The 26,833-nt window shown below is 36.9% G+C and overlaps 1 protein-coding gene across 2 annotated transcripts in view; it reads left to right on the forward strand.

The window, feature by feature from the left end:
• The window catches only part of ARHGAP24 (Rho GTPase activating protein 24), a 476,239-nt gene that overhangs the window by 256,391 nt on the left and 193,015 nt on the right, over positions 1-26,833 (forward strand). The window contains exon 1 of one of the 2 annotated variants that reach the window (XM_057728041.1): positions 21,618-21,676. The exons of the other annotated variant lie outside the window; for it this stretch is intronic. The gene's annotated coding sequence lies outside the window, so the exon portion shown is untranslated. Of the gene's footprint in view, positions 1-21,617; positions 21,677-26,833 lie in introns of those variants that run through there. 2 annotated transcript variants of the gene reach the window in all.

Genomic DNA, 26,833 nt, shown 5'->3' on the forward strand with positions numbered 1-26,833 from the left:
GGAATAACATTCTAGCAAAAAAGAACAGAATAATTAATTGATACCTGCTTGGCTAGTGAAGAGAGATTGATGACTGAAATATTGGCACAGAGGTTGAGCCCAGCTTGTAAAAGGCTTTACGCAGAGTGCTAAGAAGTTTGAAATGTATTCTGTAGTCACTTTGGCAGGTGTCTGCACAGAGCTACATGATCAGAATGGCACTTGAGGACAGCTTCTCTTTCTGTAGGGCTAGGGAAAGACTGAAGGCAAAGACATGTTAGGAAGTAGAAGACATTATCCAGGTCTGAGGAAATGAGTCTGTGAAGTGGGGCTGTGGCCGTGGGAATGGAAGGAGGGAATACACAAAACAGACATTAAGGAGGGAAGAAGTTGGTTGTTTAACATGCAGTTTTTTAAATGTGCTTCATCAATTCTTGGAAGGAGGAGGGAGCGTTGTCTTCAAAAACTGTGTGTGTTGCAACCGTGGATCAGTTGGGATGTGGGCAAAGACAATCCCCTCATTTTCAAGGTTCTGCAGGTGACTCAGAGAGGGAGATGATGAAGAGGTAATGACAGGAGGAAAATGTGTCTTGGTAACTGAATGCTGCAAGGTGATGCAGATAGATGGGCCTTCATTTAGCCAAACGAAGACAAACTTTTCTTTCTTACTTCCTCTGGTTTGGGTTTACTGAATTATGTGTTAACATGTTTAATTCAATGTACTTGTTAAATTAAATATTACAAGGTTATTTCAATGAAGAGATATCTGATTCTGACCCCATAGAATAAAAACAAAATTTAAACTTTAGGATAATTCAAGTCGAATTTACATAGTTCAGGATTGCCTTATTTTAATATTCAGTAACATTGCTAGAACAATATTCAGCAGTCACAGTGAGCTCATTAACCTGAATTTTGTTTTCATACTTCTTGTTTAGTAAGTGTTTCAATCCTAGGAAATGCCATTCTTCTATATTGCGATGGACTCTTACAGGCAGGTCTAAGAAACAGAATTTCCTATTTGAACTTTTAACTGTAGCATTGAGCTTCCCATATGACAACAGAAATGACATTCTCTTTCTGCTATTTGAGTAACCTGCTTCTAAACGGAAAAAAGCAGGGAATAGGACCAAAACGCCTGCGACACTTACCTTCGGAGCAAGATTTGAAGCCAATTGAATCATTGCCATGTGATTTTGTTTGGACTATAATTGCTATCACAATGAGATGCAGGAAGAACAAGAAGGCCCTGGAGCCAAAAAGGACAGAACTTGGAAGAGTGCACGGCCCATCACATTAGTGATTCTTACAAATTGCACTCAGAAGAGATCTGACTTGCCCCAAGTAGTTCACAAATTGAGCAGGCCAACTGCATCTTATGTACATTTTCTGCTTTCCAGTTTTGACAGCTGCGTCTTTGTTGTGTTCCAACTGCTCTCTAAAATATATTTCTCAGCTCCCTACCTCTGCCTGTTTTCAGTCATGGATCAGTATTACTAACAGCTTATCAATAATTTAAAACAAAAATATGGAAAACAACTGTAATGAGATCTCTGTAGGCATTGCACTGTCAACAGGAAAAATGAAGACGTAATAATGAGGAAAACATTAGTCTGATGAATTTAGGAGGGATCCATTCCCGTGTTTTCATGGTGGTGTAGAAGCTGCCGTTACCTCCCCCAGCAGTGCTTCAGATCACAACAGCTTGGAGACTGCAGACGTTCTTCATAATTTGATTCTCTCTTGTTCTTCCGTGCTTTATCAGAGTTAAAGAAATGTGCACCCAAATCTTATCCGTGCAACCAAGATAGTTCTAGAGTTTTTTTTCTCCAAGCCTGAGGATGTTTTTTCTTTAGTCTCAGCATGTGCTGACACCTCTGAGTAGCTGAGAATGCTTCCCTCAACAGAACTCCACAGCAATCACCTGCATCCCACCCTAAAAGAGCCCTGCTGGGAACACTTGTGTCTTTATTGGTCTTTTGTTTGTGTGAGTGCATTCTCATGTTAGTTCCTCTAAGCTGGAAGTTGTAATCAAAGAAGGTGAATCACAGAACTGAGAGAAAGGAGTTAAAGGGAAACCAATGGAAATTATATTTGGAAACCTGAGTAGAGTGAAAGAGCATATTTTTAAAGGAAGAGAAAATAAAGCCTTGATGCATGGGTCAAATGAAGAATGAATATGATATGAGAAAGCGATGGAGTTTCAGATGAAGCAAAAAATATGTCTAAAATACATTATGCTTTCTCTCTGTGGGACGGAATGACATTGAGAGTCAGAAACAGAGAATACCCCAAAGCAGCAGAGATGAGCTCTTTCCACCTCAGCATTACAGAGGACTTAACCTTCTGGATGCTGACTCTTCCTTTCTTGGGGAGAGCGTTAGTTCAGTGAACCACCAAATGGATTGAAGGTGTTTGTAGAGAGCAAAGACTGAGTCCATAGTAACGGCTGTATTATGATCAACAGTACTATTTTGTTTCCCCGAAGTTCCTGTTTATGTCTCACAGCCTTTATATTGTCTTTTCGAGAACTGAGCCAGTTGGCCAGTAGCCATAGTAAAATTTTCGTTGCTAGTGAGTATAAATACTTCACATCAGTGGATGCATCTTTCAGTATTCTGCTTAAACTCAGCTTTCCACTTGAAATGTCATATAGTTATGGATGAATAGAGAACAGTATTTAAGAAAAATGATTTGCTCAAAATGGTATCCAAATACTAAGCTACATTATGGAACAATTATCAGTATCATTAAGTAGTTTGATTCTATTTTTATATAAAAACTATAGCAAGCAATTACATTTAAGCAAAGTAGTTGACTCTGAACATTTGTCTCATGTCCAGAAAATCATAGGGTACATTTTCTAAGAGAATGAGAAGGAAAGAGGGTTGTCAGAAGATGGATCTGAGAGAGAAAACATGATGACCTACTGTCAGCCTTCTACTTTTCTAACCTTCTCTGTACCAAACCTAATTAACATAAATTAACAAGTATTATTACTAATAAAACTACGGTTTCTTTAAAGGTGGCAATCTAATTACTTTGCATATTTTATCTGAATTATTCCTTCAGACAATTCTGTGAGATAGATTATTATCTCTATTTTACAAGTTAGGAAAGTGAGGGGAACCAAAAGGTTAAAAAACAAATGCCCAATGTCATGTAGCCCATGAGGGAATGAGCTGGGATTGGTCCAGGTCTGTCTAGCCCACGCTTTAGCATTTAGGGTCTGCTGCCTTCCCTGATGGCCAGAAGCTCCTCCAACAGCAGGCCCAGCGAAAGAAAGGGAAGCAATTTCCTGTTACATTTATGCAGAGAATTCCTGTGTGCCTAAAATAAGAAGATTTACTCTATAACATTGGTTTAATTAGTGTCACTGTGAAGATCAACAATTTCAGAAATGCTTTTTTTTTTAAGAAAGGAAAACCAAGATAACATGGTATAAAATTTGGAATTTCTATGATTTTTTAAGTACATGTTTAAATTTCATGACATCATAACTTTTCTTTTAAACAACTGATTTTCCTATTAATATCTAGAATAAAATATTTTTTAAGTATAGATTTTGCATCTTGCAGACATATCAGTGTTTTGAGTATATATCCACTGCTGCATTCTGATATTTTATAATTGCAGGAAGTATTCCATGTGGAATGATTTGGTGTAGTTATTTTGTTCTGAAAAAGCACGCAGTATAGCACTTGCTTGTGATAAATCACTGACATTCTTCTATGGTGGCCAGACCATTATTTTCTTATATTAAGAAAAACACTGAGTGCAGCAAACCAGAATTATAGCCCATGTCATATTATTTGCAAGAACGATTAACTAAGGTGCATAGGGCACTTGCATAAACAGCTGTTTCTTGTATTTTCCAGGTGATAACACCTATTAGTTTGACAATTTACAGAAAAGCCATTAGATCCATCTCAGTGCTGCTAGAATAACCAGTACCCCTTTGGCAGGGTACACCGCCAGCAACAAGAGGCGGAGGGCGGGAACCAAGGAAGAGGCCTAGGAGAGAGGGTCAGTGTCTGACCACCTACCAGCTGGGAAGAAAGAAGAGCCCAGCGCCTTTGAGAGTCAGAGGGAGGAGTCCAGGATTACTTAGACATTTATTCTTGATTTGTCTGTCTGTTCATTGACTTCTTTATTTTAAAGGGAGAACGTGTTAAATACTTCTCTTTTACCCTCCTGAATTATTACAGTCTCTAAATTTTCAGAAGTCTCTGATGTACTTAATAAAGTACCATCTAATTTATCACAAACATGCCTTCTTAATGGGATTGAGAAAGCATCTTCCACATGAAAGGGCTTTTTACAAAATGCAAGAGCAGAAATAAACAGGATTGATATTTACATTAACATTGCATGTAAACTCCAAAAGTCAGCATTCTATATTTTCCATATCAGAGTATATATCACACTTCATTCCTACCAGTGTTCATTTTTTGTCTCTTCTGATAAATGTTAAGGTCTGTAAGGAAATAGATTTGCAAATTTTTAAAAAATATAGAATTCAGCATCGAATGTTATGCAGAATGCCATGGAGTTTATAACACCAAGCGTTTCTTGAAAGATTTATTGACAGTTTTTTGGGGTTTTTTCCCCTGCCAAGAAACTGTAAGCCAAATTTTCTTTTCTCCAGCTTTCCTTTAATTTGTACCTCCTCACACTTTATTTTAGAGCATTATCATAGAGAGATATGCTGAAGAAATCTACTTTTCTATTTACTATGATGTGAGGCCTTTATGAGACAACATTTTATGTTTGTTCTCCCCTGCAATGATCAATACATTAAAAAGGAGGAGATTCGATGCAGGGATATTTAAACAATCAATGAAACACATTCCCAAGCAACAATAATGTGAGGGAGGCACTGCAATTTGATTAGTGACCTTTTCATTCTGTGTAGAGATAACCCTTATTGATATCATTAACCAGATGAAACCCTGGTTTGATGCCGCTCTTTTAAGCACAGAGCTTGGTATTGATTGAGAAGCAAGATCTGAGATTTTGTTAGCTTCGAGCTGTTTACAGAAACGAGAGGTACATTCCTCTCCTTTACTCCAACCTCCGAAGTAATTGTTTTTTACCAGCAGCTAACAGGGAGGAGAAACCAAGGACATTTTCTTACTTCTGTTCTTTTGCTATATACACAGAAAGCTATTTAAGTGAGAGAGCACTTCTGGATGCGCATAAGGATGGAGGCATTTTATATTAGCCGTTTTGGTGTGGCATAAGTGCATCACCTTTTCTGATATTTTATTCTCAAGGATCACTCATTATACTGCTCCTCATTAGTACTTTTCAATTTATTTTCTGCGTTAGGTCTTGGTTGCTGCATGTGGGCTTTCTGTAGTTGTGGAGAGCGGGGACTACTCTTCACTGAGGTGCGCAGGCTTCTTATTGTGCTGGCTTCTCTTGTTGTGGGAGCACCAGCTCTAGGCTCGTGGGCTTCTGTAGTTGTGGCACATGGGCTCAGTAGTTGTGGCTCGTGGGCCTAGTTGCTCAGCAGCACGTGGGATCTTCCTGGACCAGGGCTTGAACCCATGTCCCCTGCACCGACAGGCAGATTCCTAACCACTGCACCACCAGGGAAGCCCCTCATTAGTGCTTTACAATTCAGAAGGCCTACCCTACTCCTACATGTGTTTACATTTGAACAAACCAGATACACTTAATTGTTGTTCTGTGAAAGGCATAAGTTATCATGGGGAAGGCATGGAGATTTATGCCTTTTGGCCCAAATGGCTGATTATCTTTGAAAGGTTTAATCTGCATCTGCTTCCATACCATAAAAATAGAGTATTTGCTTGGCCTTTTAATGAATGACTGAACATAGGAATCAAACATTAAGTTTTAATTCCTGAGCTAATATTTAAATGAATGTCAGCTCTTGAGTTGAATACAGTACGCATTGGGGAAAAAGAGAAGTTAGTGAAAGGTAGCTATTGCTTAAAACTGTGCTTTTTAACTTAATTTGGTGAGGTTGATTTGAGAGTAATTCTGTTTATGGTATGTGAATTAGATTGTGTAGTGTGTGGAATATTAGAACATGCTTTTGAGTGGAATTATGAAGTTTGATTCATTTGTAGACTAAGTTCAGAGCACATGAGTGTGATCTATGGATTTAGAATTAATAATGTTTAACAAATAAGCACTAGAAAAAAATGAATCTAAAGATTTACAGGTATACAAAGATTTTTGAGGGAGGAATAGAAAAATTCTTAAGGGTAAGAGTGTTTTCATATTCCTTTAGGTCTCCAAACACGAAAGTAATTTAAATAAAGAACTGTGTGCATCTGCTGTTTTTTATTAGCAAGCTTCTTATATATTAAGAAAATATATTGTTTTAAAAATTACTATGTGTTTGTAATTTCAGAGGACAACACAGCAAAATAACTACGGAAGATCGTGGGAGTAGGTAGTAAGAATGGATATGGTTGTTTATCATGAAAACTGAAAATTTATCTGATTCTAGTTGTCAAGGACAGAGACCACCTTTTTCAAATGGAAAGTACATTTTTAAAAACTAAGTGGACATTCTCTTTTTTTTAAAGCTCTTTATTGGAGTATAATTGCTATACGCTGTTGTGCCAGTTTTTTCTGTACAACAAAATGAAGCAGCTGTATTTATACACATATCTCTTTTAAAACGTGAAATCTCATGTACAGCATAGTCCTTTGATGAGTAAAAAGTTGAGAACAGAGCAGAAATAAATTTACACTCAATAGCATGGGGTTGTTTTTAGTTTGGGGTGACTTTTTTCTGTCAGTCTAAACTTGGTTTTTTTCTACCCTTATGAATTACGGATTACTGTGTGTGCAAACATAAAAATGTTGATTTGCTGCACTTTACTGTTGAGTCAGATGTCTTGCTCTTTGCAATCTGTTTTCAGCCTAAAGTAACATCAACAATGGTAATGCAAAATCAAAATACTTAAAGCCCTGGAGGGAAAATCCATCAAAATTATGTCCCCACTTCCTAATTCTGAATATTGTGATTCATCCGTCCTTTTATATACAGAAGAAGGAAGTGGAGAAGGGGCCAGTGGCTGGGAATCAGAGAAGTGAATAGAGAGAGAGAGAGAGAGAGGGAAAGAAAGAAAGAAAGAAAGAAAGAAAGAAAGAAAGAAAGAAAGAAAGAAAGAAAGAAAGAGAGAGAGAGAGAGAGAGAGGGAGGGAGGGAGGGAGGGAGGGAGGGAGAGAGAGAGAGAGAGAGAGAAAGAAGAAAGAAAGAAAGAAAGAAAGAAAGAAAGAAAGAAAGAAAGAGAAAGAAAGAAAGAAAGAAAGAAAGAAAGAAAGAAAGAAAGAAAGAAAGAAAGAAAGAAAGAAAGAAAGAAAGAAAGAAAGAAAAAGACGAAGGAAGGAAGGTAGGTTGGTTGGGGAAGGAGAGAGTAATAAAAATATTGGAAGAAGGTTTTGGAATTGATTGCACTTGTTTAAACGTCTGGGGTGCAGTTTAACACACTGAAAGAACTCCTTGCTTGGCCCCTGTAGTAACTCTAGGTCCTTAAAACAGAATTATTCTTTTTAGATTAGTAGTGTGCAGATTCTTGCCACTAAAAGTGTAGCTCTCTGACCAGCAATATCAACTGTGAACTTGTAAGAATATCAGATTCTTGGGTCTCCACCCCTCCCTAGGGCCAGAATTACAATCTGCCTTTTTAGTAGATCCCCAGGTGGTCATATGTTTAAGACTAAGTACAGCCACACATGGCCCTGGCAGAGGACCACTTGTCCCTGAGTGACCAGGAACCACAAAGAAAGAAACACAGCGTGTGAAAAACAGAAGAAAAATCTCCCAGGATGAAAGCATAAATAAGAGGAAATATAAAATTTCCCACTTATGCTAAGTGCTTCCCACTAAACAAGACATCACTAAGGTCATTCATTAGCTCTAACTTGAGAAAAATAAACTGTACGGGGTCCACTTGCCTTTTTCTGCTTCTCAACATCAAACAAAAACATTCTTACAACTTTAATGTTTGATAAATAGTTTTAAATGGTGTGTTTATCCTTATCAGCTCAAGTCTTCAGGTAATAATATTTTAATGTTTTGGTTTGGAATGAATGTAACTGTTTTTCTGGGTTGCACTGCTTCCACCTGTCCATTTCTGTGCAGATGTGTGTTTTTTAGAATTTTTTAATGTGTGTAATGTATGTGTTGTGTGACCAGGATACATAAACGCACATGATTCATAAACATGCCATGTGAATGCCTTATCATCTTCCTTACATGCTGTGAGACTACAGCAGTTTCTGCCATTTCTGCGGAAGAGGAAGAAGGCTTATCTGTATATGCCAAACATGCTGGAGACTTAGAGCATCTCAACAACAACAAAACCAACCAGAGTACCTGAGAGACAGGAAGAAAAATGGCATCTGTTCCTCAGCCAATGAATTGCAAAGGAGGAACAAGTAATTAAAGAAGAAAGAAAACACGTTTTCAAATTTCAGTGTTACATTTTAGTCACGGCAGTACTAACCTATTTCTAGCTGATGTTAACAAATGTCAAATATGATCGTAGAGAGAAAGAGAAGCTCTTCCCAAACTATGACATTCTTCATAGGAATTAAATTTCTGCTATCCTTGTTTTTGTTTGGCAAATGATCCTCTGATGTGTGAACTGGAGAATACAGTACATGCTTGTATATACAACGCTACAATGCTTATGTTATCAACTTTTGTTTATAGCTTGGCCCTTGGAAGTAGCTGTTGAGAAAAGGAATTGCTCTAAACTTGAAAATCCTAAGATACTCTGAGGGTGCAGCCAAAGAAACGTACTGACTCCTAAAGAAATGTGTGGACGTCTTTGCTTTGAAGGAATGATAAGCAGTATTCTTACAAAGTGGGAAGGGAGTCAAAGAGATTCACTCTCACTGTCTCAGAAAAAAGAGACTGTTTAGATGTGGCTGCTTTGTTAACCATGAGCAAAGTGAAATGAATTGGCAGGACAACCTGCAAACACACTGCAGCAGAGTAATAGTAAATAATAAAATGATTAAAAACAAAGATGAAAACAAATGAGAATACTGTCAAATACAAATTGAAAAAATATCTAAGATAAAAATGAGATAGAAATCTGAAGTCCTCCACAAGTACCAATGCTATGCGTTATTTTAAAAATTCAATTTCTAAAGAAAAGCATGAATTCCATATATGTGAGCTCAAAGACAGAATGATAACACCAGGGAAAATATTTATTTTCTTCAGAGCTGAGGAGGCAAATTGTGAACTTAGAAAAGACCTTTATAAATCTAACAAATAAATTAGAATCAAGAAAGAACTGCAGATGCGATCACTGGCATAAAGGAAATACTTGAAATAATTGTTGTAAAAGCAGACAGGAGACAGAATAATTTGAAAAAAAATATGATAGACAAGAATGAGTATCTCTGAAGGGCAAAAACCATTAAATGGAAAGGAAAAAATATTTAAAGACATAATGAAAGAAAAAGTAAAATAAAAAGAGTACCTGGATCTGCAAATTAAATGGGCCCATCAAACTGGCATAAAACAGGATATCTGGACATAGCCTGTTATCTAGCATCAAGGGAAAAGGAAGAATTCTACTGGCATCCAGATGATAAAATCAGGTTGCATAGAAAGGGAAAAATAAACAAAACAAAACAAAACATAACAAAGCAAAACAGGCTTACCTCAGACTTCTTCACAGCAATTTTGAGTGCCAGAAGACACAGGAGGATAATAAAATGATACCAATGAGAATATATCTAGCAAGCTGCTGTAGGAGCTTATTCTCAGTGATGCAATACCTATCTATGCCTTCCTGAAAAAAATTACTCACATGTGAACTTTGTGAAACCAAGAATGAATCAAAACCAAAAACCCAAGAATAGGAATGTGTGATAAAATTCTCACAGTAACATTGAATTAATTTAACTGTAGGACTAAGGCTAAACCACTGGTAAAAATAGGGTTATAGAACAGAAAGCAGATATAGCATCATTCTTATTATTTTTTGAATATTTATATACAATTAGAATGTAGGGAAAGGTGGGAGAGGAGATGGAAGGAAGTGTAAGTAATAATCGCCCATATTTTTAAACCTGAGCGTCCAATTATTTTGTGAGAATTTGAAATATATGATTAAAAAAAATCAAAGATATACTGTGTGTGTGTATTTATACTATATCTTTAAATTTTTTCCCTAGCTCTGTCTAGTGAGAGGGTCTAGTATGGTGTGAGTGTTCAGCACTTGGTTCCTAAATACTGTTTAGATAAATCAAGGTGAGAAGACTGATTTCAGTCCAGGACAGGGAAAGTATAGCTTAGCCTGAAACATCTTGTTGCCCCAGAAATAAGAACGTGCTCAAAGAATGATAGTGACGTAACAAAAGGACACAGGAGCCAGCCTAAAGGGGCTCTCACTGGCCAAATTTGAAATAATTTCCATATTAGAATACATACTAAAATAATTGATTTTAACCAATTGAATCAAATAAAAATCCATGAGTTTCTTTTAATATAAATAAATAAATGGATGTGATGGGAAAGCTCTTTTTATTATACAATAAAAAGCTAATAAATATACAAGTAATCAATGAATGTTAAACACTGCTGGGTGAGAGTATGATAACAAAATGGGTGAAAGTTAAGTTCATCAATTTCAGAACAATCTGATGTCACATGCCTCTTGATATAATGCAATGAGAAAGACCCAGTATCACTTCCCTGGCATTTCTGCTAAAAATATATAACCTAAATCTAATCCTGAGGAAATGTTAGGCAAATCCAAACAGAGACAGTCTGTAAAATAATTTACTCTACCCTTAAAAATTTCAAGATCAGTAAAGACAAAGAAAGATTGAGGAAATGTCCCAGGTTAAAGGAGTCTATAGAAAAAGAATACTACATGCAACGCGTGACTGCGGGCTGGATCGTGAAATGGAGAAATAATAGCTTTAAAAGACTTTAGTGGGATAATTTACAATTTGAATATGGAGTGTGGGTTAGATGATAATATCATATCAATATTACATTTCATAATTTTGAGAATTATAGGTAGTGATGTAAGAAAATATCCTTGCTCTTAGGAAGTATGCATTGTGTACTGCTAAAGGTATACATTGTCTCCAACTTACTCTCAGTGATTCAGATTATATAATATGCCTATACATAGATTGATAGATGGAAATTGGTAAATCTGGGTAGAGGGTATATGGGTTTTGTTTGCAGTATTCTCACAATCTTTCTGTAAGTTTGAAATTACTCCAAAATAAAAAGTTACAAACATCTAAAGATGACTCATCTCTATTTTAGACCTTCCACCTTTGCACAACTATTTCTCTACGACATCTCTCCAAGTAGAAAAAGGCATCTCCAAAGTTTTTCACTGAATGCTGTATCTCAATGCATGTATGTCTCATTCATATGTTTATAAACTACATACACATACACACACACATACAAACAATACTTCTAACATTTCATTGGAGTGCCACACATCTCTGTGCTTGTTCATCTTTTCTAGCTACACTCACTCTTCTGACCATCTCATCTACTCATATCTTTAAATGTCATCTACTTGTCAATAACAAATGGAGTTTGAAGAAAGAAAACACTCTAACATTTCACCAAGTCCAATGATACCTCTCCCCATGACTGAAATATATATTCTCTCATAGGAAAGTATTACTAACATAGATGATGATAGACTCATTGAATAATAGCAAGAAAGAAATCAACGTTGAAGTTTATTGCAAGACTAAGGGACTTGATAGTTTCCAGGATGAAAACATAAAGGATATACTGACTAAAAATTCAAGAAAAATAAAATTATTTTCTGGATAAGCTAAAACTGCCAGTAATTATCTTACCAGCTCAATAACTGCTAGCTAAACTGGCCTATGGGAGTGCTTTTTTTTCCTGAGAACTGTTGAAAATATGCATTGACATCTCTTAATCTCAAATAAGGATGCTGGGGTTAACAGACCCAACAATGTGTTGATTAAAATGATGAAGAAGACACTGTAAGAGCCAATCTTTTTTTAACATTTATTTATATATTTATTGCCTGCATTGGGTCTTCGTTGCTGCACGCAGGCTTTCTCTAGTTTTGGTAAGCGGGGACTACTCCATCTCCATTGCAGCGCTCAGGCTTCTCATTGTGGCAGCTTCTCTTGTTGCAGAGCACAGGCTCTAGGCGCACCGGCTTCAGTAGTTGGTGCATGAGCTCAGAAGCCGTGGCTCACGGGCTCTAGAGCGCAGGCTCAGTAGTTGCGGTGCATGGGCTTAGTTGCTCCACGGCATGTGGAATCTTCCTAGACCAGGGCTTGAACCCATGTCCCCTGCATTGGCAGGTGAATTCTTAACCACTGTGCCACCAGGGAAGTCCCCAAGGGCCAGTTTTTGATGAAGGAAACAGATCTATTCAAGTAAGACTTTTTATTGCTTTGTGGTCATATAGTGATGAAGAAACATACAGTATTCAGATGTGAAATAGACACATCCTCACACAAAAGCAATCCTTAAGAGATATTCAAATAAGCAATTCTTGAACACATGATAAAAAGAGGAATGCATCCTAGGGAAGTCAATTCACATGTGATTATTTCCTGGCAGCTTCTCCCACATTGATGAGATTGGGGTTCTTGATGTGATTCATCCATTCATTCAAATCAGTAAACATTTATTAGGTACTCATTTTGTTAAGCTTCTTGACTGCCAATAAAATAGCACTGCATTTATTTTTCTTAGGCACCTGAGAAGTTGTGTAGATGAGTCCAAGTTATCAAGGAGAGAGGAGAGAGACTTTTTGATGAGAAAAGAAGACACTTTTGTTAATATGCTCGCTTGCTTGTCTCTAAAGCTAAACACATTTAGTGACTTCCAAAAACTGGTATAAATAAAGATAATGTTTTCTTTTTGAAAAACAGATTTGTGGATGTACATATGTACGTATGTGTGCAGATATATGTGTATGTGAGCAGATGTAGATGGATGGACAGATAATCTGTGTGGATGCCCAGCAAACTGCTGGCAATGCTCATTCCTCAAGAATAGACTGGAACTGAGATGGTAGGAACCTCCTATTTACATTATATTCATCTTCATTGTCATTTGTATTGTTTGTGAAGAAATATGTTACTTCTGCATTGGAAAGGAATCAAAATAATACGAGGAAGAAGTCTGACTTCCTTGTATTTGGTGTCGTTGAAGCTTCAGATCCAATAGCACAGGACTGATGGGCACTTTGTTTTTGTTATTTTCTGAACCATGTTTATGCATCTAGGAACTTGTCAAAAACTACAGCCCAGGGAGGCACCTCCTCTATTCATTTCCAATATCCTGTCTTGTAAATGTGGATTCATTCTTTCATTGTAAAAAATGAGTGTCGGGAAGCAGCTCTACACTTCTGAGAGAAATCTTTTTTCTGTATAAACTCTGGAAGCTTGATCCTCAGTATGTTTGGGAGTGCCAAAGAAGCTTAATATTTAAAAATTATTAACCACAATGTGGTTCAGCAATACATCTGATGGCTTTTCCCATAAGAAAATCCTAATAGTCCTCCTATTATACACTGAAAAAGAAAATGTCTCCCCACTGCCTATGTTTTTGTTCTTGGGAATCTTAAAAAAAAATCACCATTGGTGTTACCATTGCAGTTTTTTTTTTAATAATTGTCTGTTTTAATTTCTTTATGATAAAACAGATATCTTCCCAATCCTCATAGATAAATAAACCTTAAACAAATTTAAAATATATGGGAAGGACTTCCCTGGTGGTCCCATGGTAAAGAATCCACCTTCCAATGCAGGGGATGTGGGCTGGATCCCTGGTCGGGGAACTAAAATCCCACATGCTGCAGGGCAACTAAGCCTGTGCGCCACAACTACAGAGCTCGCAGGCCTCAGCAAGAGAGCCCAACGTGCCACAAACTACAGAGCCCATGTGCTCTAGAACCTGTGTGCCACAACTAGAGAGAAGCCCACGTGCTGCAACAACAGATCCTGCATGCCTCAACGAAGACCCAACACAGGCATAAAAAAATAAATGAATGAATAAGTTAATTAATTTTAAGAAACATATGGGAGACAATTACCTCAGAAAATAGTTGAACTTCACATCTGAAAGAACCTCCAAGATATTCCAAATAAATCCTCTCATTTTATATAGGAGAAAACTAAGCCCCAGCGAAGTGTTTTGTCCAAGGTCACACAGCTAATTGCTGACAGAACCAAGGTTGGAAACCTAATTAATTGTGTCTGATGTCTCCTGTCTGTACCTGGGAATGTTTGCTACCCACGCTATGCCCATCCTTCCTTTTGTCCAGCGTAGTAAGGAACTTTGCCTTATAAGGAAGGATGTCTTCATCTAAGAAAAATATCCAAGAGTGGGGCAGGAGAGTGGATTGAGATTTGACTCCATTTAGTGTTTATTAATATTGACTCACTGACGTCTAATGCACTGAAAAATAAGCCTGTGCTAATTTTTAAGTAATCAAAATATCTAGGAGCACCCATCTAAACTAATATCTTTATATTTTATAGCCAAAATGTTTATGTGAATTCATTACTTTATATGGGAGACTAGTATACTTGTCTTGACTCTCTCATAATGAAGTGTCATTTTTCATTGTTTCATATCATTTTTTTTAATAAAATAAACTATGGAACAAAAAGGATTAATATATCCCAAATGGTTCAGTTGATCTGGCTGTTCTAAATGTATTGAACACCTTGTCCAAGTTGTGTAAAAATTCTTCATTTTTTTTATCTTGCGTTGCTTTAGGAGCCAGTTACTCTAAATCCTATGACCTCATGTTTGATACTATCAATCATCTGAAAGACAGGTTTAATGCTAACCTCTAGGTAGGGTGGTGTGTGTCTAGGTTTGTCTGAAAGAGTCCTGGTTTTTATCTGCTATCCTATTGTAATTAATGAGTGCCTCCTTTTATTCTCAAAATGTCAAGTTTTGGATAGTGAAATATATGGTTATCCTACCTACAGTGGATGTAAAATATGCTAGAGAAGGAATCTTCCTACTCCAACTTTAAGGCAAATCTCAGCATTTTTTCCTGTTTGAGCTGTCTGCCCCTTTCTGTTTTCAATGTCTTAAGAGTTTTACCTCTTCCTTTCCTAGAGTCATTGGGACTGATTTGTCTTTCAAACTCCATTCTACTCAAAACTCAATATTTGACTTGATTAAACTAGGATATCTGCCAAGTCCACTTTCATTTTGATTTCTACTAACTATCCTGTATAGAGTATAAATAAATCTTTCAGGCTTAAAATGATTACATTATCAAGAGGAGTTTGAAGAAAGGTTTGTGCTTTACAGGGAGAAAAACATATAATTCCATAGAAACAATACAAATACAATTATTTGTGTGTTGGATCTCAAATCTGAACATGTTTATATCTAGAAAAACCTAAACAGTTCTGCCTAAGGACTCTGCCAAATTACATTCCAGTCTCTTCAAGCCTAGTCACCCAAGTTTAAAAAGGTGTCCAAAATCTATAATTTCCTAAAAGGGACAGTTTAGTGTAAAGAATATGGGCCTAGTAGCCATACGGACATGAGTTCAAATTCTGCTATCACTCTTTCAATCTATGTGTCTCAGCTTCCTAGTCTGTAAATGGAGAGAACTTAAGAAAAATGTCTTTAATGTAATGAGGATTTACTACATTTTCATGTAATTCTAATACTGTGTACATTTTTCTGTAATGATTTTATGGAGATTTTGGAAGTAAGTTTGCCTTTCTTACATCTTCCTACCTATGGAACAATTTAAATATCTTTTGAAGCCATCTCTGTCTTTCTGTCCCTACTGCATAATTCCAGACCATCACAATATCTTATCTGGATAAAGAAACATCCTCTTAAGTAATCCTTCAGACAACTTGTTCCTAAATTCTTTCTCCACTTTGCATTCTAAAAATGAAATATCCCATTTTAAAATCCTTCAGGAGCTACCCATTGCCTTCAGAATAAAATCCCAATTCTTCAGTCTGGCTTTTGCCTAAATTTCTTTCTGCGTATTTTATTGTATTAGTCTATGTCACTCATTCTACACTCCAGCTGTGTAGAACTACTTGAAGTGGCCAAAGTATGTCCTATCTCCTGCCTGGAATGTCAGTCCTTTTCCTTTCCTTCTGCATTTAAAATGTGCCTTGGTTTCATCTCCTCAAGGAAGCCTTCTTTGGTCACTACCCTTCTTGTGGTAGCACATGCTACTCTAATGTGCTCTCTTATAATTCTGTGCTGATTTTCCCAATAGCCCATAGACTTCTTCCACCTCCAAAAGATAAGTTTCCCCATGTTGGATTTTGCATTCTTCTTTATACTCAAACATTGCACATTATATGAACTCAATAAATATGGGCTTCAATAAATTGAAGGAAGAAAAGAGGAAAGAAAGGAAGAAAGGAGATGAAGGGAAACTTTCACCTTATATTCCTAGGGAATTTTGTATTCTGGATAAAGAAATATTGTTATCCCATAATATAACAAGGAATAACCATACAGCTCTAGCACGAGGCCCTGTCCATAGAAAGCAATCTAAAAATATCTTCAGCTTTGATTTATTGACTAAATAAATAGCACTTATGTACTTAGATTAATATTTAGTACCATAAGAAAAGGGCACTTTTTTCAAAAATGATTTTAAATGATATTATTTGCCACTGAGCGGTAACAGTGTTCAAGCAATAAATTTCCTCTACCAGGGTGTCCTGGGGGGCAGATGCTGTGGTGCTTGGGAAAAATCATTTTCTTCCAAATAAAGGAGCACCCTCTCTTTGCCCGCCATCACACAACACCTTTCTGATATGACTGGACCCAGAGTCCGTTGAACCAGTCACATCATCCCACAATGCATCTGAGTCCCAGGACTCAGATAGAGGCTGACTCACTAGAACAGGTAATTTGGAAGCAATAGGACATGAGACAGGAGAGGAACTCTAATTTACAGCTCACTGGAGAGCTCTGAATCAGTGTGGAGGAGAACTGAGATGGGAGATGAAATTATCTGTGAGCTCACCTCTCTAACATTATTTAGTCTTCCCCCTTTTCATTTAGAAAACATATGTTGTGAGTGCAAGGATTTAGCTTCTGCTCCTGAGGAGTTGGCAGCTAAGAACAGTTTCTTGAAACCACCTGAAAAGAATAGAATTGGTTTTAGGATATCTGCTGTTTTAATAAGTGCAATAACTGTAGTGTCAGGAAATGAAGGAGATATCTGGAAACTCTTAGGACCTTCCAGCAAATATATTCGCATACTTAGTTAGGTGCATATATCCATAAAGGTTATTCTGGCAAGCCAAGGATATAGTCTGGCCTTTGTGTTAAGGAAATTCAAGAGCTTAGAGTCCCCTTGTGTAGACACAGCTACGTACCTAGAGCCCAAAAGGGGCCCTTTCTTTATTTCCGGGATGCCTAGCTGCTGAGCCACAGGAGGTTTGCAGGTTTCCGTCGGTTGTAAACGTGGATTGGTCTTTGCCCTCATGCTTATGGACTTAGGTTAGATGTTTGTTGACTGAAGAGTAGTAACCCAAGCAGGAATATAAATAATCCATTCAAGAAATATTTATCAAAAGACCTATTTTATAGTCGATACTGTTCTGAACACTGGGAATAATGAGGTTTAAAAAGCCTAAATCTTATGTTTCTGATCTTATTTATAACTTCTGATACATTTCTGATTTTATAAAACTTATTCTAGAGGAGATACAGGAAACATATTTAAACTAATTATATGAATGAATAAGTAAAAAAGAACCAAAGACAATTTTGGATAGTGGTCAGTGCTATGAAGAAAAACCAAAACAGGGAAATGAGGTAGAGAGAGTAAGTGTATGTGATGGAGAGGATGGTGAGCCAGAGTGGTCAGGAAATTCTTTTTCTGGGGAGGAAGCATTTGAGATGAGCTTTAAGTTGTGAGAAGGGGGTAGTTCTGTGAAGTTATGAGGGAAGAACATTCTAGACAGATAGAACCACTGGTTAGGAAAGCAGCAGGAAAGATAAACAGGGGTGAAATGATGAAGAGCCTGGGAGGCTATGGTTAGGCATTTGGATTTATATGAGGGAAAATGGGAAACCACTGTAGGGATGAAACGGGGAATGATGGGAGACTGTTGGACAATATGAACCAGGGGATAATGGGAAACCATTGGAAGGGATGAAGAAGGGGGTTGATGGGAAACCACTGGATGATCTGAAGCAGGGAATGCTGGAAACCAGCAGAAGGGTTGAAGAGGGGAATGGTTACTCTGGCTGCTGTGAGGAGACTGGATTGTGAGAGGAGGTGGGCAACCAAGTAAGCATGAGCTTGAATTGGTTTAAGAGAGCTGATGCTTGAGAATGTTTATGTGCATCAGTCCCCTGGGACTGTTAAAAATCCATGTATGAAAACTTCTCCCAAGCATAGAATAATCTAAGAGCTGTTCATGCGGTCACTTCCCTTCACTGCTATCACAGAACTGCTCTCTGGGATTCTTTAGTATAAGCCTTCTTCGCGCGTTACTGTAAACCTGAAAACTGAGAGGAGGAGATCAAGAGTTAGAGAATTCCAACTGCCTTGCCTGTGTGAATGCGGTCTGCCCTGGAGTCCACCTCTGCTGTAAGTACTTCTGCCATCAGTGGAATTCAACTCCACAGATTGCGTCTTCATAACACAGTAACTCTTCCCCTCTAAACTACCTTAGGATTCTGAAATTCACAGCATGCCCAGAGTAGGGCGATCTGGAGTATGTCCAAGGGACCTAAGTATAAAGGGACAAAATTTTTTAAATAGTTGTGTATCACTGTGCTATTGTAGATCACGCTGAATTTCACATATTGACAGCACTAGCTTCCCTCCCAATTCGTAGAAAGGAACCATGTCACGAATTACAACGTAAGTTTGAGGGCCAATTTCCTGTTGCTTGCACTGGTCACCAAAATTGCTGGTTCTTTCTTTGCTTAACCTATTTTGAGAGACTTTGGTTCCTGAAGTCAATACCTATAATCTATTGTCTGTGGTTCAGCCCACTTCTGTTCTAAACAACCTGCTGGTACGTGACTTCTCTCTATACCTTTTTTCCTGAGTCTGCTGGACAACCCTGAATCACCCTGACTCATTCCATCTAAATCTCTGTGTGTCTCCTCACAGCCTACTTCTCTATCAAAGTTTTACTCACACTTCCTTCCTGCTTCTTCTGACAGACAAGTCAAAATGTTTAAATCAAAAGTAAAGTTTAAGAAGTAAAAAGAAAATATGGAAAACTTTTAGTAAGCCCAAGAAACACTATCAGTGTGTCAAACTCTTGTCATATTTGACTTATTAGTGTTATGTATACATGTAGATTAGATGTTAATGTCTGTGGGATTTCCCTTTGCATAGAGCACAAACAGACAAAATTAAGACTAAAAGGAGGTACTTCCTAGGTGACACAGTGGTTAAGAATCTGCCTGCCAAGGTAGGGGACATGGGTTTGATCCCTGCCCCAGGAAGATACCACATGCTGCGGAGCAGCTAAGCCAGTGTACCACAACTATTGAGCCTGTGCTCTAGAGCCTGTGAGCCACAATTATTGAGCCCATGCGCCACAGCTACTGAAGCGCATGCACCTAGAGCCCATGATCTGCAACAAGAGAAGCCACTGCAATGAGGAGCCCACGCACCACAATGAAGAGTAGCCCCTGCTCATCACAACTAGAGGAAGCCCTTAGGCAGCAACAAAGACCCAAAACAGCCAATAACTAAATAAATAAATGAATAAATAAAATTTTTAAAAAAGTAAAAGGAGAATAGCACCATGCCATTGTGTCACAAGGCACAAAATATGATTTTAAAAGATTTCTGTCTCAACATTTACGTGTTCTGAATATCAATTGCTTATTTGTCAGGGTTGGAAAATTGATATGCATTAATTACTCAACATTTTGGAAAACGTTTCAAAATATCTAATCCAATTTTCATTTTAAAAAGCATACTTCATAATTATTTGATCAGAATTACATTACTTTCTGCCAAAGACCAGGACAAGAATAGATAAATGGGATTTTAAAAGTAGATGAGAAATATCAAAACCAAGCAGTGAATTTCTGAGCTAAAGAATGAGTATTAGTTTGAAAATAGTCTTGAATGACCTGAGAATTTAGTTAATTTTGTCTTTGAGTTGTAGCATGTAGAGTAGATTTGACGTTAATACTATAAGGAGTCAGGTCAAATAGAAAGATCAATAGTGACCAGAGCAATTTCATATTTTGGCTTATCTGACGCTAGGATGGATGTTGTTGAGAGTGGACAACTCGGTGAGTAGAATATAAGTAAACTTTGGGCACGTGGTTGATGTGTGGGAATGAAGAAAAACATAGTTATAGAAAATTGGCCTTACTTCCCATCTAAACCCTTTGATTTTATTTGAAAATTGGGTATTTCTCTAAGAAAGCTATTGCTTCTCAGTTACCATAGTCCACAAGCGAATGATGAAGTGGGTTTATAAATATTCAATTCACATTTTTTAATGAGTGAATGAATGAATGAATGCATTTCAGAAAGGAAATTTTTTTAACTTATAGTAAGGACATCATCTCTTCAGTTAGAGGAAAATAATTTATTCATACGTAAGTAGGAAAAGTGATGCGAAAGACACCAAATAAAAAATTATTATGTTTCTCTTATATTTAACAAAATATATAATAAATAATAGTCAAGAATAAACTTGTATGTGTGGTAAGTTTTTTTTGACAAATTGGAAGTGGAGATTTTTGGTAATAGTAATGTGTTTCTGGTTCAAGAGCCGTGTAACAATAGCACTGACACTGGGTCGAAATACTGAAGACTTTAGCACCTGTCACAGCTCCGTCCCTTTCAGAAGCAGTTCTCTGTAAGAACTAAGGGATGTTTACATCCCCCGAAAAATGGCAACTCCTGAGACGTAAAAATATTCTGGAAAATCAGCAGAAGAAAAGATTATTTCTTAAGTATAAAAGAGATTAGGCATTATAAGGAGACTTTCACTATTAAGGATTTTAAAGCGGAGGGAAATTTTTTTTCTGAGAACAGATGGTTCTCACATTGTAATTGTGTTACTCTTCTTGCCAACTCACTTAGGTATTATATAAGGACACACAGGAAAAAGGTAAACCATGTCCCCTCAAGTACACTAGCGTAGTAGAAAAAGCATTGAATTGAGAGTTGTGAAACCTGGTAACTATTGTTAGCAGGCGCGAGTGAGCCGTGTGAGTGACCTTGCACAATCATATTTTCTTTGGGCATCAGTGTCACTATTTATAAAATGAGGGCATTGGGCTAAATTATATTTAAGATCCTGTTGTACTTTCTGTCGTTCTCATTTTTAATTCTTTCTGTTTTTTGTCTTTTTTTAAATGCTCAAATACTACATTATTTAAGGTATATTTCCTGGCAGTTTTTTTTTTTTTTTTTTCCTTCCCTCTCTGTCTCTTTCTTCAATATATGGGATAGGAGGATACTGACTAAGTCTGAGGGGAAGGAGGAGGAAGAAAATTAACTACAGGAAGGGTTTATATCCCTCTCTACAAGAAAACTTAAATAGAGCTACCACCGCTTTGAAAGGAATGGTTTATGTCCAAACAGCATTTTCCAGACAAGCTCTGTACTTTTTTGCCAACAGAATTAACTTTAAACTGAAGTCAGTAGACAGTTAAACAAGAGTCGGCCCTGGAAACAGCTGTGAGTAGACAAGACCAGTTACTTATAAGGTACTGTTTTTTTACTCATTGAAATCTCCTTCAGGGTTCATTTGTTTCGGCTACAAGTATTCTGTGGTCATTTGACCTTTTTCTCCCACTGTGCCTCTATTCTGAGAGAAAACACACTTTAAAATATCTTAGCTCTTTAGCTCTTTAGTATTGTTTTGTAGCTGTTGATGGTCAAAGCTGCTAAGATTTTGTTTTGTTTTATTTTGTTTTGTTTTCAGGAACCTAACAATTGTTTTATCTCATTTCGGAGCTTAGTTAAGCTTTGTCCTTTGTTGCCTCTTGTCATGGGTGGTTTTTATGTTTTACTGTTCATGTCGAGTAAAGAGGGATATGCTTTAATATTACAGATTGTACAGGATGCTCTTGACTTGGGGGTTGGGGGGAGAGATCAGTTAATACATCATCAAGTTGAAGTATAGAACCTATAGAGCCAATCAGATAAGAGGACCAGCACAGGGCGGCTCCAGGCACTTTAACTGAGTTGGTTTGAGGCTCCCTGACCTCATCACAGCTAGCTGGATTTGACCTGGGAAACACACCTGTTTGAATTGGAGTTTTATCCTTAGTTTGTTTCTATACTTGTTAATTTTAACCCTTCCTTCCCTTTACCCCCATTTATCTTCAAAAATTCTGGTAAGCTTGCTTTTTTTTTTTTAAGATTTTTTTTTTGATGTGGACCATTTTAAAAGCCTTTGTTGAATTTGTTACAATATTGCTTCTGTTTTATGTTTTGATTTTTTTGGCAAGAGGGCATGTAGGATCTTAGCTCCCCAACCAGGTATCGAACCCACACCCCCTGCATTGGAAGGCAAAGTCTTAACCACTGGACCGCCACGGAAGTCCCCAAGCCTGCTTTTTTTAATGAAGTTTAGCGTGTTAAGCTCACCCACCTTAAAGGGACAATATTTCTAACAGTGATATTTGCCATAAGATTTCAAATCACTGAGATGTGGAGGGGCTTTTAGAGCAGCAGAAGGGGAATAGCCCACGTGGCAGTAGAGTGGACAGAAAAGAAAGACCCCGTGTACCACTGTCATCTGAGCTGTCACTCTTTCCCCAGAGGCCTGGTTAACTAGTATATAGTATTTACTGTTGGCAATAAACAAGTAATAAAGGCAACTAAGGAGTTCTCCATCTATGGACTTTCCAGAAAGAAAAGCTTACAAGTTTACCACTGAAAACTCCAAAATTTTAGAAAGAATTTAGCCATTTTTGGAGAGTTATCTTTCTGAATCCACTATGTATTTTGCTATCTCTCTGGAGGGAACTAAATCCAATTTCATGTTTTCTGACTTGCTCAGCATTCTCGTCATGAATACACATCATAGAATTATTCTAGAATGTAGTAATACTTGGGGGGCCTATTCTGTGGTAAGGCTATTCCTTCTTGTGTCAAAAGGTCATGTAATTACTATGCTTTTAAAACTTGTTGTATTATTTTTATGGAACATTTTTTTCTTGTGTGCACCGTCCACATGGAACTGTGATTTCTTTACCTACTGATGTAGACAGTCTGCATTCTTAACAACTCTCTTCAGCTTCAGCCATCCCTTTGTAATTAATATTTCATTTGTGCTGTGTACAAGAAAACCAGAAAACAAACAAGCTTATAAAAAACTATGGAAGGAATGAGAGGCAATAACTTTATCCGAAGACCCAAGAGGATCTTGTGTGAGGAAAGTGCAGAGCCAAAGTGCATAGACACAGTGACATCTATTTTAGGTGCTTAGGAGACTTTTGGTTTGTGTCCAGGTTCTTGGTTGTGTTCTGTAGTAGAAGTTGCCATGGAAGTGGCTCTGGGATAACTACCTCATTCCTGCATCAGATACAGAATGCGCTATTTGTTCTCCTTTTTATACAATTACTGGAGGCATGTGTCAAGGAATCAGTGACTAACCAAATCTCAAGGGGACTATAATATTAATTAATATTGATCAAGTACTAAGTATTTTATTTTAGTCCCATTCACACATATGCTATTCACATGCATGTATGGCTGGGAGATAACAATACTGCTTTGTAGGAAAGAGAGAAAAGGAAAAAAGGTCATCATCATCTAGTCTATACAATTCTTCTGTGTGGTGATGATACTTTAGGGGAAAAAGAGGAGTTCAAGGCTAACTGTCTCAATGATATCTTGGTTCCTTTAAGTGCATCTTCTCTTACTTGCAGCTTTTTTAAAGCTGAAAATACTGTAAAGCACTGAATTTAGTAGCTGACTATGTTTTCTTATCTTCCAATATATTTTTAAAGTATTTATTTCTTTGGTTGTGCTGGGTCTTAGTTATGGCAGGCAGGCTCCCTAGTTGTGGTGTGCATGTGGGATCTAGTTCCCTGACCACGGATCGAATCCAGGCCCCCTGCATTGGAAGTGTGGAGTCTAACCACTGTGCAACCAGGGAAGTCCCCCAATATTATTTATGTTGTGCATTTCAGAGTAAAATGAATCACTGGTTTCTCAACAATCTTGATAATTAATCTTACTTGACACAAGAAAAAAATTAAAACTGGATATATTAGACAGATACATTGAAGCTATAAACTGAGTCCAGGGCAATTCTACATTCCAATTAGAATCCACTGCTAATTACTTGATCATAGAGCTTTATTTAGAATTACATTGTGAGGCCTTTTGTATTGGAGGCCCTTTTTAAACTTAAGCTATTTTTTTAAATACAGGTTTCACCTAGTCACTGTAGAAATTTTTCCTAGGTGTTAAAGCATATTGTTGTGTATGTGACAAAGTCTTTCTGTTTGAAACAATGAATTGGGGACTGCCTTTTGTCTGCAGCAGTGAATTTAGGGTCTACACAAATTTAGAAACATTGTCTAAAAGGCAGCGATTTTGCTTATTTTTGCCCCCTACTTCTTTCCGTTAAGTGGCATGAGTTATTTTAAAATAAAATGGTATTCTAATTGACCCATAACTCTTTAAAGTTGAGAGTTTACTATTTTAAGTCAATGCAATAAAGGTTTCCTTTACTTGACTATTTCAGGTTAATCAAAATTCAATTTTCACGTTCATACCTAGTTAGGAAATTTGACATATGATGTATATTTTACGTAAGGACTATATTACCACAACACCTAAACTTAAAATCCTCAGTGCCATTAGGAATACATGCTTGGAAAGACTTCTGTTTAAAGAAAATGCTTTTTCAAACTAGTAAAAGAAGAAAAAGCTCAAATAAATTAACACATGACAGTATTCACTGATAATGCCTTATAAGATCCTTTTTTAACACAACCTCATGAGAATGCTCCAGAAGTCTCAGAAGCTAGCCCCTCATGAACTAGAATTCAGTGAGCAAGATGTAGGCATTCCAAGGGGCTGTCAAGCTTAATGCTGTAGGTCGTGAACTGGGGAGAGAAGCTATTGATATTTCCTAAATTGTTGAACAGAGAGATAATTGATTTTTTCTCATAAAAATCTGCATTTAGTTTATTTTCAATTACAACTTCTCAGGAGAGAGAAGATACTCAAACTGACTGAACTACATCCTTATACATTGGCCTTTGTTTAATGTACTAAATTGGTACTTCTGGACAATTTAAGAGGTGATGTGGTCAAAGACCAAGTTTCTTTTGGTACATCTTAGTCATACAATAAGTATTTGTTGAATGAATATAACTTAAAATCATTTTAACAAATATGATATTAAAACCATATGTTTTACTTCATATATTATTATTGAAGTGTTTGTTATTTAGTTTACTGCTGGGTCATGCTAAAACATGAAAACTTCATCAGATAATGCCATTTAACAAATTATGAAATTGCTATTAGCAAACAGTAATTTGGAACTGTAAGTTGCTGTGAAGGAAAAGCATCAGGTGCTTTCTGTCAATAATAATTTAAAAAGTAGAGTTGGAGGACGTGGAGCTGTCAGCCATTTCCCTTTACCACTTTTTTGCTTGGTTTATTTTGCTGAAGGCACTGTGGGATTTATATTACATTTGCTACAAGCAGATGCTGCTAGCACTTGATTGTATTAACGTTATTTTATTTTTTTATTTTTGGGAGGGGGAAACAGCAGGGAATTAGAAGAATAAATAAATGTGACTGAGTCTAAGACAATTTTATAAGCCAAATATTATTTTGGTGACCTTAAAATTAAAAAAAAAAAAAACCTTTAAAGATTATATGTTACAAAGATCTAGGCAAACACTAACATCTTTCCAAAGTAACAAAAAATAATAATTCTGAGTAATTTTCATGTTTCTGTAGCTTCTATCTGCAACCCACTTGCTTTTGAATGTGTTTAATATCAAGTGTGTCTTCTGTGGTCCTTCTCTGCAGCATGGTGCTAGTCCAGCAGGAAGATGGCACCTATAAGTCCTCCTTCTCCCCACTTGAAAACATTATAAGTAGAGTTGAATACAATGGAAATGAAAACAACCTTCCTGTAAATATCAAACGTAAAGTGACTTTCCTAACTCACAAGGGAGTTAATAATTATAATGATTATAAAGAAAGTGATAATATAAAAAGAATACGAATTATTGTCACCAATTCCACTCTCTAGAAGATTAATTCCTATCATAAGATTTCTTTCTGTATTTATGTACATAATATGGTACCAATATTTTGTTTCATCTTATTTTTACAAAATTGGCTTAACACTGCAGGTTTGGATTCTACCTTTTCCATGTAACGTTTTATTGGCAACTTTTTCTATAACATTCAGAGCACTTTGGAAAACAAATAGTTGACAAGTGGATAATATTCTATTCTATGACTATACCCTACATAATAGAATATGGTCCCCCGCCCCATTGTTGGGGACCTATGTTGTTTCAGTGTGTTCTGTGATAAACAGAACAAGGAGGAGCATTCATTTACCTATGGGTGTTTTGTTCGTTTGATTATTTTAGAGCTTTAATGACTTAGAAATTAGCAAGTCCAAATCTCTCTTTTTACAGAGTAAGGGAACTAAGTCCGGAAATATCACTCATCTCAAATCCAGGCTTCCGGCTTTCAGTCTAATTTCTGTACTCATCCAGAAAAAGTAATGACTGGGCGATAAATTTATTCAGGGGCAAGAGGTGAAAACATAATTTCCTTCTGTCTGAGTAAGAGGTCAACCATGTACCCTATTCTCTGAAAAATCCTCAGGGAACGGAAGCGTTCTCATACTAAAGAAAGAACTCAAAATC

Source organism: Hippopotamus amphibius, chromosome 3 (assembly GCF_030028045.1).
Source record: "Hippopotamus amphibius kiboko isolate mHipAmp2 chromosome 3, mHipAmp2.hap2, whole genome shotgun sequence".
Classification (NCBI taxonomy): domain Eukaryota; kingdom Metazoa; phylum Chordata; class Mammalia; order Artiodactyla; family Hippopotamidae; genus Hippopotamus; species Hippopotamus amphibius.